General features: G+C 34.5%; 1 pseudogene; it reads left to right on the top strand.

Moving 5' to 3' along the window:
* Positions 1-3,041: 3,041 nt before the first annotated feature.
* Positions 3,042-5,069, top strand: LOC149238412 (F-box/kelch-repeat protein At3g61590-like; annotated as a pseudogene).
* Positions 5,070-12,230: the final 7,161 nt, after the last annotated feature.

Raw genomic sequence — 12,230 nt, 5'->3', positions numbered from 1 at the left:
CATCATTTCAAAATACATGATCTATTTTAAATCGGAATGGTTAATCTCAATATACATTTTGTGGTAACTTCTTTTTCTTCCTTAAATGATTGTGGCAACTTGTTTTTCTTCCTTAAATGATTGAATAATGAAACTGTTATTGAGTATAATACTAAAATCAAAACTCATAATGAACTTTAATCTAGTTCAGACTATCTCAATTATAACACTTATAAAATTTGTATTACAAACATTAATTTACTTAAATATAACCAAACACGTACACCAAGTGATTTAACACCTATAAAATTTGTATTACAAACATTGATTTACTTAAATATAACCAAATAGGTACACCAAGTGATTTTGAACCAGAAAAAAGTAAAGTTTTAAATCAAAAGAGGATGATGCAAAGTATCCTTGCTAAGAGATTTCTCCCACATTCCCTCCACAATCTTAGATGAAGAATGTACATAACATTTGTAGACTTCCTGATTTAGCTTATTTGCAATTTGATTAGCACCAAAACTATTTTGACTAGTGCAAAAATGAGGGGAACGAATTCCAAATTTCAATAAGCAGTGGTGCTAGATTTTCAAAGGAATTCTGAGAGACATGCAAAACAAAGCTTTAGATCAGCAAATACTAAAAACAAGGTTGAAACTAAAAACATAAATAAAATGGTAACAAATGAAAGTGAGCATACGAGACTTTCCTTGAAGAATTTCGCTAAGATTACCTGAAAGATCATGATTTTCTCCAAAAAGAGGTAAATTCTTATTTTGAAACTAAACTAGGGTGAGCATTAAACAAAATAACAGTCCATATTCAAGGAATCTAATATAAAATCATGAGAAATAAGAATAAAAACAATGAAAATTTGTTAGATGTATTGCAGCTAGATTATTGGATTATTCTCTTTGCTTCTTTTGATTTTATATTAGCTCCAAAGTTTTCAAAAATCCCATGAGATGAAAACCAAAGCCCCATATATAAACTTTGAAATTAGCAAATTAAATGTTTGTTTAATGTATATAATTTTTTTCTAATGATGTTTTCTATAATTAACTAATCAATTCATCTTGAAAGAATCTTATTTTCTTACCAAAATCTTATTGCTATTTTTCTCTATTGTTAAATTTTCAGTGAAAAATGGTTTATTAGATAAAAACAATATAATTCTATATTTTTAAATTCATTTTATCATTTGAAATTATTAACTCTTATGTAATGCACTGTACATTAAATTACATAATACAAGTTTATGGCTTAGAAAATATCAAGTCATCGAAGCCGACAATATATAAACCTTATAAGTTTATGGCTTAGCAAATATCAAGTCATCGAAGCCGACCACATATAAACCTTATGACAATTAGTTATACTCAATCTTTTAAATAATTTTAATATGAAATAAAAAAATGTTGAATCTATGTAGCAATCATTAAAACTATATGATATCAAAGTGTTTCTAACCATGTTGAAACATAATCAATGAATCATTAAAATTATAGCCAGTTAATATAAAAGGAAAACGAATAAATATTTTTATATTCAATTAATCATATTACTTAAATATTTAAATTTTATTTAGATTATAAAATTTTATTATTATTTTTAATATAAATAAATTTAATATTAAAAAAATAAAATATTTATATTCAATAAATTATACTAAAATTTCATTTATAAATTTCTGAAAAATCTTGAAACTTATGATTTACTTTAAAAGGAAATTAGAAAATTAATATAGTTTTTAAAATAAACTTTAGCTCAATGCTTTTTAATATAATACTATTCTCAATACACTTCAAATTTTATTAAAATTTATAAATTTTAACATGGAAAAAATAATAAATTGGTTTTTTTTTTTAATATTTATAATTTAATTTTGTATTATTTTTATTTATATAATTTTAAAATTATATTCAAATTCAAAATACCTTTATATATTTAAATAGATAACAAATTTATATTATTTAAAATATTTAAATTTTTAATTAAAAATATATATTTGAATGTATAGATAAATTTAATGCTTTAAATTTTTTTAAAACATTTAAAATTTACAAATAATCTTTCAAAAATCTAAACCAAATTGTTTAAAATTCTCACAATAAATATTAATTAAACTATTCTTATCTAAAATTTTTGAGTGTAATCATATAGGTATTATTTAACGAAAATTAGGTTAATATACTTAAATTAAAGTAAAAATATTAGATTCAAGTTAGCTTTAAGGTTTAAAATCGGGTCAATTTACGTTTTACTTATATGTAGAGGCCACTGGTGGCTAAGGTTAAGGTTTGCTAAATAATTCCAAATAGTGGATAGAAACCTCTTTATGAGATGTTAAATATTGTTATTGTATTAAACCATTTCTCTTTTGGAGGTTGCTGCGTTAAAAAGGCAAGTGAACATGCATATATCCTTCCATGAATGGATTCTTGTATGTTGTTTCCTACTTTAAAGATTTATGATTTAATGAAGCAAAGACTTTTATTTTACAATCTCTTATATATTATTTGTTATTAATCTTTGATATTAAAAAACATAAAATATTTAAATCATAACAACTAAGATGAATAGCAACTATAAATTCGATGAGATAATTAAACCAAATGTGAATGTCAATACTAAAAAGTGAGTAAAGCTAAAAAGTGAGTAACATTGAAAGCATACAAAAATCAAATAAGATGAAACTATAATGACACACTAGTGTAAAAAGATAAAAAGGATATTAATATTACTTTATACCATTTTTTTTTTAAGATAGCAATGATTTTCACTAATTAATATTACACTAATATTACTTCATAATTTTTTATATACCAAATTAAACCAACAATGTGATAAAACCATATATATCAACAAAAATACCAATTAAAAAATAATATATTCAACATTACTAATTCTTCATATTCACATTAAAAATAATAATATATAACTATGCTTATTTGATATCCTTACTTAATTAGGCCGATAGGCCTTCCTTTGAGTGAGCTTTCTCATCTACCTTTTGTTTCTATGATTGACAGTTGGCGTGCACCTTCAACTAGCATATGGTTGACATCTGTTGTGCAACTCCATTTCTGTTTCTCCTCTTCAGCTTTCTGCTCTTCCTGTTCTCTTCCACGACCATTTATGTTCCTCCTCTTTCTGCTTTCTGCTCTTCCTATTCTCTTCCACGCCCTGCTGCAATAATGTTTCCGGGCTCTTCCACTACCTGCTGCAATAATGTGTCCCGTTTCTGCTATGCACTCTGTTGTGCACAACCTAGCCCTCGGTTATTCAGTATACCCTGTTTACAGCTCCGTTTTCCTGTTCAGAAATTGTTCGCTCAGGTGCTCAGAGTTCTTCTGTTCAAATTTCAGGTTAGTGCTCTCAAAAATGGGTTTTCTGATCCCATTCTCTCTCATTTTGCTTCCACCGTTTTAATCTCAGTCCAGTGTTTTGTTATGGGTTTTTTTATGGCAGGTACAAGTTAAATCAGTTTTCTGCGTCGAACAAATCAATTTTCTTCCTCGAATCTGTAAGCCTTGCAGGTACCAGTGTAGCCCATTTTCCTGGTTCCTGGTTGTATTAAGTATTTTCTTGGCATCTGCACTCTGAATATTAACGGTATTGAAATTTTCATTAAAACCTCTGAACCTTCTACTGTCGATGGCGACAATGAAGAGCTTGCTTTCCTAGAGGTCGTTGAAAGGGTTTTTGAAAGTATTTTCTGAACCATTTCGTCCCTTTCAACGCTATTTCTGTACATGTTTAGATGGTTTACGTATTTAGTGGCAGGAGAATGAGGGCTCAGTGGCTGCTGAATCAATTAATTGAAAGTATTCTCCGAATCATTGAACTTACAATGTTAATAAGTCAATAGACCAATTGCACAACTTACATTGTTCCTCCCACTTTGGTTGAAACATGGGTTTCGCCTTCTGGAAAGAATCTTGCCAATCCAAAATCTGCTATTTTAGCATGAAATTTGTCATCTAAAAGTATATTGGGACATTTGATATCTCTGTGTATAATGCGAACATCGGAATCCTCGTGTAGATATGCAAGTCCTCGTGTTGTGCCCACTATAATCTTCAAACGATTTTCCCAACTCAAATATAGGTTGACTATGTACTGTTGTGCCCTGGTTATTTGCAGTCTCTAAATACAACTGCAGGGACTGCTGCTGTGCTTATAATCCAAATGCGAATAGATGGTATTCAATTCCTCTTTGTTTTCTTCCCCCGTCCATTCGTTTTCCTGTGGCAGCAATTGGTCAGCAGCTCCTTATCAAGGGGAGCTCGACTGGATCACACCATCTTGCAGTCTATAATCCAATAGCAAAGAAATGGAGGCTGCTGCCTGCATTGCACCATCCTCGTTTGAATCCGTGCATTTGTGGAATTGAGAGCAAATTTGGCCCTACTGACAAATATGGCTGTGACGGCAGCTTTTAGGTCATTGTAGCAGGCCGGTCTTCGCAAAATGGTAACAGTTATGAACCCACAATAGAAATTTATGATTCATGCGCTGATACATGGCATGTGATTGGAGAAGTCCCCTTTGAATATGCTGTGAGGTTGGCTGTGTGGACACCCAATGACACAGTCTACTGTAATGGAGTTATCTATTTCCTCACATCTGCTAGACCTTATAATATCATTGCATTTGATTTAATGAAGGGTACTTGGAGTGAGGTCATGGTGCTAAGGCCTCAACAGCTCATGTGCTCCTTCCTTATAAAGAGAAGAGGCCGACTTACTCTTGTGGGAGGATTGGGTTCTCCCAAGAAGTGTAAATGCTTGAATATTTGGGAGCTGTAGGGGGATGGATGGCCGGAGATTGAAATGATGCCTGGTGAAGTCTTCAATAGATTTTTTGGAGAGAAAGCTAATTTTGATTATAAGTGTGTTGGCAATGGGGATTTCTTGTATTTTTTCAAGGATTATCATTCAGAGATATTGGTGTGTGAACTCTTTGAGAATCAGAGGTCTAATTGGAGATGGATATCTTGCTTCACTTCTGTTGGGTCACAGTTTCCAAGATTCTCATTTAGGTGCATGTTAGTTCAGCCAAGTTTGGATGTTTTCCAATAAGAACTGGAAATCTGGGGATGTTTTCATAGCATGGAAGCCCACAAGATATGTGCAACTTCAGCTACAGGTCAGCTCAAGGATGTCGTTTTAAAAAGGATTTTGATAAATAACTAGCATTATTTTTACTATCATGGCTAACTCTTAAACTGTTAGTATAGGCCTCCCAAGTGGCAGTGAAAACACCGGTGTGTAATAAGCTTAGAGTTATGCTTGAGCCCTAGCCTTTGCCAATTTACAAAAACTGCGGTAAAACTCAAGCGAAAGTGTCATGATAAGGCATTGTAGTAGACCTTGATCTTTGAGACTTGTTTCTCCATTATCTGTTCTGTCACCTATCTCATCACGTAAGTCAATCTGTTTTTATTGTTCAATAATTTGACAACAATAAACCATGAAACTAAAAGCTCTGCCCTGCCTCTAAGTTGGTTTGGAAGGACAGGGCAGAGCAGTGTTCCTGGCCTGAAACTCAGTTTATTGTTTTTTTCTAATCCAATGTGTTTTTTTATTTATCATCTTTCTGATCTATCATCTATACGGTCACGTAAGTCAATCTATTTTTATTGTTCAATACGTTGACAACAATAAACCACGAAGCCAAAAGCTTTGCCTTGCCTCTAGGTTGGCTTGGAAGGATGGGGCAGAGTAGTGTTCCTGGCCTGAAACTCAGTTTATTGTTTTTTTCTTTTAACCCAATGTGTTTTTTTATTTATCATCTTTCTGATCTATCATCTATACGGTCATGTAAGTCAATCTGTTTTTATTGTTCAATAGGTGGACAACATTAAACCATGAAGCTAAGAGCTCTGCCCTGCTTCTAAGTTGGTTTAGAAGGACAGGGTAGAAAAGTGTTCCCGGCCTAGGACTCAGTAGTTCTTTTTTTCCTTTTAAATCCAATGTGTTTTTTTATTTAATTGTACGAGACTTTAAGAAAACATAGGTGGACAATGGGTTGTCGGATTCTCTACTAGGGTATCATGAAATATTATTTTGTTTGAGTGATCGGAGTATAAAATATAATTGTTTACCACCAATTTGCATGCTATTTGCTTGTACTGTGATCGAATGATTGCGGTGGTCCAGAATTGTTGAAGCAATTTTTAGTTTTATTTAGCAATTCAGTATAGTCTCTATCACTTATATATATATATATATATATATGATCTTCCATCCTCCAAGCCAAGCTACAGGGTGAGCATCTAACAGTTGCAGGGCATACAATTGGATAGTTGAGGTTCACCCAGTTAGATGGACCATTGCACATGCTTTTGTTGGATCTTAGGCAAAGGAAAACATCTAAGGAGATGTCAATAAAAGACCATACCTTTTAAGCCACTGTGAGAACATGAGCGCCTAATAAGCATAAAGTTTCATTTGAGCCATTCCTCTATGTGAATTGTTAAAGAACTCAAGAGAACTACTGGAAGAGTATGGACAGTTTGGAATTTTGTTGAGCCATTTCTCTATGTGAATTCTTAAAGAACTCAAGAGAACTACTGGAAGAGTATGAAAAGTTTGGAATTTTGTTTTGCAGTTGCTCCTTATTCCTGGCTTCATTTAGGAACCACAAGTATATCTCCTCGTCCAAATCTACATGTAGGAAAGTTGTTTTAACATCTAATTTCTCTAACTCCAAATCAAGAAAAACAACTAGTTCCAACACAATACAAACATGTACAAGCTTAACAACTAGCGAAAGATTTCATGGAAATATATACCTTCCATCTAAGAGTAACCTTTTGCGACCAGTTTGGATTTATACCTTTAAATATTAACATCAACTCCTTTATTCAATTTGTAGACCCATTTACATACAACAACCTTTCTAACTTTAGGAAGTTGTGCCAGGCTCATGTTGCCACAAAATCTAGCAGGTCTGGAGAGGAGATTCACCAGGTGAGGACCAAACTCTATGGCAACAATGAGGAAGGGTTGTCACTGTCACCTTAACAACCTTCCTCTTGTTGTTTAGTGGGATTTCAGCCACAAGGGAGGCTTCCCTATACCACCTACAAGGCCACCATCATGGTCATGACCTAGAGGTCTTAATGTTCTTGAGAATATTCTCTTTCAGTGGCCCTGGAGAGGTATCCTATCTGTTACTTTTTAGGTTAGGTGAATGCCTTTTGTTGGTAAGAGAGACTCATTTAACCCACAACATACAAAGGAAGAGTCCATCTTTCAGTGTGCATGGAATTTTATAGCTTGAGTGAGCCTAACAACTAAGAACATGTGTTTCCTCCTCATAGGTCATTGGGTTGAATTGGGAGGGGTAGAGTCTATACACCTCTATAGATTAACTAGTCAAATTGTTGCATGGAAGAGACCCCTTGACCCACAAACCAAGGTGTCTCATATGTCAATTTGATGTTCAACTAGGCTGCAACCTTAAATTAGATTATTATTATAATTTATCAATTCAGTTATTTACATCTTTGCAATGGACATCCTTGTGTGCTAGAAAGTAGAACTCAATATTTCCATTATTTTTGGGTGTATATAGGTATTCACTCTTTTAAGGTAGTTTTGTATTCAATGTTAGGCTATTTATTTTCTTGGTTTCTAAGTGTTGTTCCTCGAGATGTTTTTGGGCAGAGAACATTGCCAAGGCATCTGCTGAAGGCTTTAAAACCTCCCTACTTAAGGCCACAAGCTGGCTCTTGGATCAGAGGATGTAGCCCTCAAATATCTTTTTGAGCTGGCTGCCCAATGTCACTTCAATAGCAGCTCTATCTTTTATGCTTTAAATGCCAAATTTCGGTGGTGATTAAAAAGATTGAAAAGAAAGAAAACTACAAACTGAATACAAGCAATTACAATCAGATTTCTAGACCATGGCTTTTCCATTGGGCACATTTATCGTACATTGCAGAATCATAAGGTTAATTTGGATGAAAGAAATAGAAGAGTTAGGAGATAAACAAATACCGTCAAGGACCAAAAAAATGGTAGTTCTTGGCACTCAAAGAAAACAGAAATGTCATAAATGCTAATGAGGATGGAGACCTTTAGCATTAGCCGATATGATAAGTATTTGCAAATAAATTCAACAGTTCTAATTTGTTCACGGGACCTTAAAGTATGCTTTAGGACCATGCAATATATGCAAAGGAATTCATCTCACCAAATAGATTGGTAACAGATTCCAAGAACTATACAATCTGTGTTCATGTTAGAGTATGACAGCAATTAAAAGAAAATATAAAAACTGAATTTACCGAAGTAAACTTTTGTGATGGTTACTCTAACGGTGTTTGGTTTATGAAACCAAATGATAGTCATCATAACCAATGTAACAATGCGTATTTCATTTTATGAAGATCAAAAGATTGAAGATGATGTAAGCCTAATTATAAATTTTCTCCTCATAATAAAATCATTGTCTTGCCCATGGGTGTTTCCTTGAAAAACTGTCAAGGTTTTATCATGTAAAATCTTGTGTGTATTATCTATTCTTGTCATTATTTCTGCACTGCTGTGCCATTTCGTATCTCTCCGTGTTGTGCTTTATTAGGTTGACTATGTACTGAATTTCCTATATTTAATAGATGTTTCCATGTTTTTCCTTTCTTAAAAAACTATGTTAATGTCTTTTTGGTTTGTTGTCTGTTATGAAACCAACTCAAGAAAAGATAGAAAAGATAGATCAACGCCTTAGAATTTAGCCTCTTCGAGGGGGCAACCTCCTTTACATTACATAAATGAACAATTCTTGGATGATTCAAATGACAAAACCTCCTTTCTATATATAGGAGTCTAAGGAGTCACAATATAATCCAGCCGACCTAACAATAATAATATAAAGCCACAAAAATAACAATAGAGGGATTCTATGGGGCACAGTAATAACAATATGGGAGCAATAGGGGCACAACAATATTAATAAGGGGTATAACTACAATAGTAATGGGGTAATCACTAGTATTATAGGGACCCAACATGCCCCTCTCCTTCAAAAAAGTGTTGTCCTCAACGCTTGAGTAGTTCTGGATACTTCTGCATAAAATTCTCATCCTCCCATGTGGAATCTTCAGCGGATAAGTTCTTCCACTTGATAAGATACTCTGAAATTGATCGATTTCGTAGCTGTCGAGTTCTTGTTTCTGTGACTGCTTCCGGTTCCAATATAATTTTTCCTTCCTCGTCAAGTTCTGGCAATATTGTTTGAACTGGGAGCTTGTCGCCTATAACCTTCTTTAAACATGAAACATGGAAAACTGGGTGCAATCGAGAAGCTGCAGGAAGCTCCAATTTGTATGCCATAGTACCAATCTTTTGCAACACCTTGTACGGACCATAATACTTTGGTGATAATTTATTATCCTTCTTAGCTTGCTTGAGGGACATTTGCTTATATGGTTGTAGCCGTAGGAATACCCAATCACCTACATCAAAACTTCTTTCACTGCGATGTTGATCTGCCTGTTGTTTCATTCTATTCTGTGCCAACACGAGGTTATCCTTTAAGAGTTGGAGGACTTGTTGTTGATGTTCGATGTGATGTTCCACTGCTTGAACCTTAGAATTTTCTCTTAAATATGATGTGATGGATGGTGGTTGATACCCATAAAGTGCCATAAATGGGGTCATTTTTGTTGCTGTATGGAAGGAAGTGTTATACCACCATTCAGCCAGAGGCAACCATTTGACCCATTGTGTCTGTTTATCAGATACAAAGCAACGAAGATATCCTTCCAAACATTTGTTTACTATCTCAGTTTGCCCATCAGATTGAGGATGATAAGATGAGCTATGAGCTAACTGAGTACCAAGACAAGAAAATAATTCTGTCCAAAAATTTCCAGTGAAAATGGGATCTCTGTCACTTACAATAATCTTTGGGTTTCCATGTAGCTTTTGAATTGTTTCCATAAATGCAGTAGAAACTGTACTGGCTTTAAATGGATGTGATAATGCACAAAAGTGTGCATACTTGGTAAGTCTGTCAACTACCACCATGATGACACTCTTTCCCTCAGACTTGGGTAAACCTGTGATAAAATCCATTGAAACCTCCTCCCAACGTTGGCTTGGAATGGATAAAGGTTGTAATAGACCCGGTGTCTTAATTGTTTCAACTTTATTTTGTTGGCAAACCAAACATTCCGCCACAAACTTTTGAATATCTGATTTAAGGCCATCCCAAAAAAATTCCTTCTTAACCCTGTGGTAAGTTTTTAAAAATCCTGAGTGCCCTCCTAAGGGAGAAGTGTGCAATTCCATAAGAATCTTTTGTTTTAGCTGGGAATTCTTACAGAGGTATAAGCGATCTTTGTACCATAACGAATCATTTTTCCAGCTAAATGTATCAGACGTACTGGAATCTTGTTGTAACTTTCGAATAAGTGCCCACACTTCTTCGTCATTCTTCCATTCCTCCCTTGCTTCGTTTATCCAATCTGGTTGGATAATAGAAATGGCGCACAACAATGCTTCCACATCCTCATCCTTTCTTGAGAGTGCATCTGCCACCACATTTTGCTTCCCTTTTTTGTAGATGATTTCAAAGTCATAACCCAACATCTTTGTGACCCACTTTTGTTGCTCTTCAGAGGATAATCTTTGTTCTAAAAAGTATTTAAGGCTATCATGATCCGTTTTTACCTTGAAGTGTCTTCCCATTAGGTAGGGTCGCCATTTCTTAAGTGCATGGAGTATTGCCAACATTTCCTTCTCATAAATAGCTTTGCTTAAAAACTTTCCCTTGATTGGACGACTTTCAAAAGCAATGGGTCTTTCATCTTGCATTAGAACAGCACCAATTCCATTTCCTGAAGCATCACATTCCACAATAAAGGTTTTTGTGAAGTCCGGTGTAGCTAAGACCGGTGCTTGGCACATTGCCTCTTTAAGATGTTCAAAGGCCTTTGTTGCTTCCGGAGTCCATGAAAATGAATCTTTCTTCAATAATGTTGTTAGAGGTGCTGCTATTCTCCCATAATTCTTAACAAACTTGCGATAATACCCTGTCAACCCAAGAAATCCTCGCAGATGCTTTATGGATGTGGGGATTTTCCATTCCTTAATGGCTTTAATTTTGCTAGGGTCTACCTTAACTCCTTCATGAGATACAATATGACCCAAATATTCCACCTCCTGGACTCCAAAGAAACATTTGGATCTTTTTGCATATAATTGTTTCTCCTCCAATAGTTGTAGCACCTTGTCAACATGTTCAACATGATCCTTCCAAGACTTGCTGTAGATTAGTATATCATCAAAAAATACTAACACAAATTTTCTAAGGAATGGTTTGAAAATTGAATTCATCAAACCTTGAAATGTTGAAGGTGCATTGGTAAGGCCAAAAGGCATGACCAAAAATTCATAATGACCCTCATGAGTTCTAAATGCTGTTTTCGGAATGTCTTCAATCTTCATTCTGATTTGATGATATCCTGAACGAAGATCCAACTTGGTGAAGTAAATTGATCCATGCAATTCATCCAGTAATTCATCAATGACAGGAATGGGGAACTTATCTTTAATAGTGAGCTTGTTGAGCTCCCTATAATCCGGACACATGCGCCATGATCCATCCTTCTTGTGCACCAATACTACTGGAGCAGAGAAAGAACTTTGACTCGGTTGAATTATACCAGCCTCTAGCATTTCTGCAACCATACGTTCAATTTCACTCTTTTGGACATAGGGATATCTGTACGGCCTGATGTTTGGAGGAACACTTCCTGGAATCAGATGAATAGCATGATCATGATCACGCATAGGTGGGAGACCTTTGGGAGTCTCAAATACCTTGGAATGATTGTCCAAGACTTTTTGGAGATCTGGAGAAATAGATGATTCCGATGTGGAAACATCTAGCGAACATAATTGTGCAATTACACCTCTTTGCTCCTTTTTTAGAAGCTTTGTCATACCATTAGAGCTGATTATCTTTCCTGGTTTCCCTGCAATACCCCTTAATTCAACTTCCTTTCCTTCCATAGAAAATTTGATGAAAAGTTCTTGAAAATTAAAAGCTATTGTACCCAAGGATTGTAGCCATTGGACTCCTAGTACAACATCAGCACCTCCCATTGGAATGGAAAGCATTGGGCTAGTCAATACATATTCTCCCATGGATAGCTTGATATTATGGCACTTTCCAGAGCAATTTATTGTTCCTCCATTTGCAATCATCACTTGACACTCTGGTGCTGG

The sequence above is a fragment of the Pinus tabuliformis genome, chromosome 8 (assembly GCF_031772625.1).
Source record: "Pinus tabuliformis cultivar Carrire ecotype Pingquan chromosome 8, CPIR1, whole genome shotgun sequence".
In the NCBI taxonomy this organism is placed as follows: Eukaryota; Viridiplantae; Streptophyta; class Pinopsida; order Pinales; family Pinaceae; genus Pinus; species Pinus tabuliformis.
Note: the sequence above shows the minus strand (reverse complement) of the source record. Positions and strands in the feature narration are given on the sequence as shown.